This window comes from Mus pahari, chromosome 8, assembly GCF_900095145.1.
Source record: "Mus pahari chromosome 8, PAHARI_EIJ_v1.1, whole genome shotgun sequence".
Lineage (NCBI taxonomy): Eukaryota > Metazoa > Chordata > Mammalia > Rodentia > Muridae > Mus > Mus pahari.
The window spans coordinates 73421938-73427537 of record NC_034597.1 but is presented as its reverse complement, the minus strand read 5'-3'; positions in this window follow the sequence as shown (position 1 = coordinate 73427537).

Sequence of the window (5600 nt, the reverse complement as noted above, 5' to 3'; positions counted from 1 at the left end):
TAATATTTTTGTTCATCTAACAATATATTAGGTGGCACTATGGTTTATCAGTTTATGGTGATTGCTGACAAGATTGATAACCTTGGTAGAATCACTGGAATTGATTAGATATTAGGAAAGACTCTCTCAATTTGTCATATGGTCAACAAATGAACAGTGACACAAACATCCCCACCAGGCACATTTGTGTAAAATTTTAAAAAGATGTAAAATAAAAGGATAATACATTGATCATGCGATATTATCATAGTAATCAAATAATGTTACTTTTGCTAGAATCCATGTATTATCTAGTCTAGTATAATTACAAATGCATTAAGAAACTAATTATAACTCATTACCTGTAAATATCAAGTATTTGCAAAGAACATAACTCTTTATCAAAGAATCAAAACTTCAAAAAACATAGGTACAAACAAAATGAAAAGTATCTATAATATACCTTGTTAGTTTTCCCTTTTATTTTACAAGACCATACAAATCATTAGAACATCCTTAAAAACCAAATACATAACAGTTCAGTAAAGAATTTGAAATGATCTAATTTTAAATGTCATAGATATCTAGTTTTGATTATAGTATTTTATGTACAATCTGTACATATAAATGATGCATCTGTTAATATTTTCAACATGTAGTAGGAAGTTTATCTTTTGAGAAAATAAGAACATAATATACTATTATGAAACTGAATTGTACATGGCCTAAGTGGTTATGAAAACAATTTTGGCCAAGCATTGAAGATGCATAAGCTTATGTTAAGATTATGAAATGCATGTGTGGAGTCATAAACTGACAACACCAGGAAAAAGTGAAGACATGAGTGTAAAGAGAATATATTCATTTTACATGATAAAGTTTCCTTCTGATTTTCTGGTGAGGGATGATAAGATTGGCAAAGAACCAGTACTTAAAAGACATAGTAGAATGTAATTGCCATCTTTATGATGTACATGTAGAAAATAAATATGGATGTAAAATCTGAAAAAGCATTTGTACAATGTGCATGAGCACATGTAAAACTTTCATCTACATTGGTGATCTGAAAAAAGGAAACAATAAATATACTAATATGAATAAGATGGGCTGAATCAAGAAGCATTAATCTCATACGAAGAACTCCAGGTTGCTAATAAATGGGGTATGTAAGAGAAATAATCTTTCCCAGACAGCAGCAAACCAAGTGGTTATTAGTGCCATAAGTTTAATCTTGAAAAATCACATACCAGCCAGTGTAATGGCACACACCTTTAGAGGTAAGCCTGGTCTACACTCTGAGTTCTAGTTCCAGGATACATAGAACTTCATGATGAGATATTTTCTGGAAAAAAATATAATAAAGAGAAAAAGAGAGAAAGAAAGAAAGAAAGAAAGAAAGAAAGAAAGAAAGAAAGAAAGAAAGAAAGAAAGAAAGAAAGAGAAAGGAAAGGAAGTAAAAATATATATACATGTAATTTATATTGTAGAGATTTAGAATTTAAATCTCAATTTAAATAGTCTTAAGCAACAATTTAAGGAAAGAAGCAATGAATCTGCAACAGTAGAGAAGCATACAAGAAGGCTTTGAAGAAAAGAAAGGGAAGGTAGAAAAATGTAAGTATAACCTCAAAAGTGAAATAATTAAAAAATATTTTTCAAAATAACTTGAATATTCTCACTTTTTCCTTTGATGTTGCAGTCAAGTATAAACTAAGTGATAGTATAAACATAAGTAAACTAGATTATTTGTTTATGTGTGTGGTCATATGATATTTTGCAGTATGCTGTGTTATATATATGTGCAGACTATGTAGTCCAATGTACAACTCTTGTTTTTTATTATATAACCTCCTCACTCTACCTTACTTTTTTGAGACAGGGTCATTCAGTGAAGCTGTAGCTTGGTTTTGGCTCAGCAACTTAACCTGGGAGCTTCAGCTCCTATTCTGTCTCTATCTTCCTCCTCTAGAATTACAGACAAGGGAGTCACATTTTTTTCCTTCATTTTTTTTTTTAAATTAAATCATTTTATTTATTTACATTCCAAATGTTGCCACCTTCTTGATCCCCCCTCCCCGAGTTCTTTCCCCTATCATCCTCATACCCACCCTCACCTCACACTCACCAGAAACCCTCTTCCCAGGGACACCAAGTTTACAAAGATTAAGCACATCCTCTACCCCTAAGGCCAGACAAGGCTGTCTTCTGCTCTATTTGTGCCCCAGGGACCATGTACCAGCCATGCTATACACCTTGGTTGGTGGCTTAGTCTCTGGGAGGTCTGAGGGATCTCAGTAATTTGACACTGTTGTTCTTCCTATGATGTGGCAATCCACTATATTTTTCTTTTTCTTTTTTTCTTTTTTCTTTTTAGATATTTTCTTCATTTATATTTCAAATGCTATCCTATCAGTCTGCTATACCCTCCCCCACCCTGCTCCCCAACCCACTCACTCCGACTTCCTGGCCCTGGCATTACCCTGTACTGTGGCATATGATCTTCCCAAGACCAAGGGCCTCTCCTCCCATTGATGGGCAACTAGGCCATTGTCAGCTACATGTGCAACTAGAGACACATTGTCTGTGGGGTACTGGTTAGTTCATATTGTTGATCCTTCCATAGCATTGCAGACCCCTTTAGCTAATTGGGTACTTTCTCTAGCTCCTTCTTTAGGGCCCCTGTCTTCCATCCAATAGATGACTATGAGCATCCACTTCTGTATTTGCCAGGTACTGGCATAGCCTCACAAGAGATAGCTATATCAGGGTCCTGTGAACAAAAAATTCAAGTGACAGCAGATACTGGCGAGGATTTGGAGAAAGATGGATACTCCTCCATTGTTGGTGGGATTGAAAGCTGGTACAACCACTCTGAAAATCAGTTTAGCGGTTCCTCAGAAAATTGAACATAGTACTACGGAAGATCCAGCAATACCTCTCCTGGGCATATACCAAGATGTTCCAACTTGTAATAAGGACATTATGTTCATAGCAGACTTATTTATAATAGTCAAAAGCTGGAAAGAACCCCGATGTCCCTCAACAGAGGAATGGATACAGAAAATATGGTACATTTACACAATGGAGTGCTACTCAGCNATTAANAACAATGAATTTATGAAATTTTTAGGTAAATGGATGTATCTGGAGGATATCATCCTGAGTGAAGTAACCCAACCACAAAAGAACACACATGAAGCCGGGCATGGTGGTGCACACCTTTAATCCCAGCACTCAGGAGGCAGAGGCAGGCAGATATCTGAGTTCGAGGCCAGCCTGGTCTACAAAGTGAGTTCCAGGACAGCCAGGGCTATACAGAGAAACCCTGTCTCAAAAAACAAACAAACAAACAAACAAACAAAAAAAACACATGATATGCACTCACTAATAAGTGGATATTAACCCAGAAATTTAGACTACCCAAGATACAATTTGCAAAACACTTAAAACTCAATAAGAAGGAAGACCAAAATGTAGATACTTCATTCCTTCTTAGAATGGGGAACAAAATACCCATGGAAGGAGTTACAGAGACAAAGTTCAGAGCTGAGATGGCAGGAAGGATCATCCAGAGACTGCCCCACCCAGGGATCCATCCTATATCCAACCATCAAACCCAGACACTATTGCACATGCCAACGATCCTCTTCTAAAGGGACCTTTCCATCTTATTTTATCTCCACTCAGAAACTAGGCCATAAGCCTTTGCCCCAGCAGCAGACCCAAATTTCAGGAACAAGACAATAAAATTCTCTACTTGAGAAACAATTTAAAGTTAGGCACATGAATATCTTATCTCAGGATAGGCCACCTTTGCGGGGCAGCCCATTCTGTAGTTAATCATTCATGACAAAAGAATGCAGCCCTATGGAGCATCCTGGCACCCATTATGGAAGTCTGAGATTACATAAACCTAACAATGTAATAATAAAATATTTGCTCATCATAAGTGTAAGTTACTTTGCTTCTGCAGCTGAGTTGCCTGCCTCAGTTGCTTTGATGCTAGAAGCTGCCTTCTCCACTTAAGTTCCTGATAGTAAACCAGTGAGAAGCTAGGTAAAGTAGCCTCTGCTCTATCTCTTCAGGAATTGGGAGGCTCCAAGTTGATGTCTGGGGAAGAAAAAGAGGAGGGAGGCCTGTCTCAGCGCTTGTATGACTGATCACATGGAAAAAAGTTTACTACAAGTTTGCTCATAAATTCGGGTCATAAATTGAATAAAAGACTTATAAGAAAGAATGTCTATATGCATATCCACTAGGAGTAATTATATGGCTAAACATTCAACATGTGTTAATAGTTTTACAAGTTCATGGAGAATTAAAAAGCATAAATAAGATGTCCTTGAATTTTGGTATAGATAAACCAAATAAATATTTTATCTTATATCTTTGAACCTGTGGTTTAAATTTTAACTTTACCACAAGTGAAACTCAGGTATGGAATATAAGATGAACCAAAACACTTGTTTCATCAATAAGGCCTAACAAGGTGAAGGAAATAAAACCAGTGCTTGAGCTCCCACGGTCTATGGGGTCATATTTATATTCCTTCTAAATATCACACGTCCTTTTTCATGTCTGCTACAGCAAGACATCATCTCACCTGTGTTTGTTTCACAAAAACATTCTTTTGCATATCTGCTTTAGGAAAACATCCTTTCACCTATGTCTCCAAGCAAGACATGATTTCATGTAACTGACTTTCCAAAGAAACCAGATGGTTTCCACTTCAACTAGGAATTATAATATAGTCCTTAAGCTTTCATAGGAACTCCAAGCCTTAGTCTTCCTTATACTAAAATGAATGTCATGGGTGCTATATTTTTATTGAATTTAAAGAAATATTACATATAATAATGATTTTCATGACTACAGTGCTTATAGTATCATCATTCTACAAACAGATGTTCGCTTCATTAGTTTTCTAACTTTAAGCCAACACTTTTCCTTGTGAAAGATGTCAACATGTCACAACACCTGTTTATTTTCACTCAAATAAATTTGTATTAAATTGTGTTAAAATAGAACAGTTCTAATAAAATCTGAATATCAACAACATGTGTATCTAAAGAAACATCAAATTTGACATTTCTTTTCAAGAAAAAATTTCAAGCATAAGCCTTATAGGTTACATGATTATAATAAAAGTTCTTGTTATTTTTATAAAATATTAACAAATATTTTCAATGATATTTACTTAACTTTCCACATTTTAAAGCAGCAGGTTAAATTAGAGCATAAACATGATATTTATAGCGCTATAATATTCTACATATCTCTACAATTTTCCAGTTTTAATTCTAAATAAATTTATAATTCTTTAAGGAGAGTTAAAGACATTAAATTGTTTTTTAATTTTAGTGGAATTTCCTTAATTTTGTAATAGTACAATTATGATAGTTCTTCTGGAAGTAATTACATTTTCTACTTCCCCCAATGCTGCTTATTAGTGTTTCAGAAATGTGTAGGGGAACCAAAAGTCTCTCTGGAATGACAGATACTAAAGGAACTAAGTAGATTTGACTCACTGCAGCATAACAAAGTAAAGACAGGATTTTCTGTATGAAAGGGACATTGATTCTCTCTTCCTCCCCTGTTTACTTGTGTAAGCCTTATCTTCC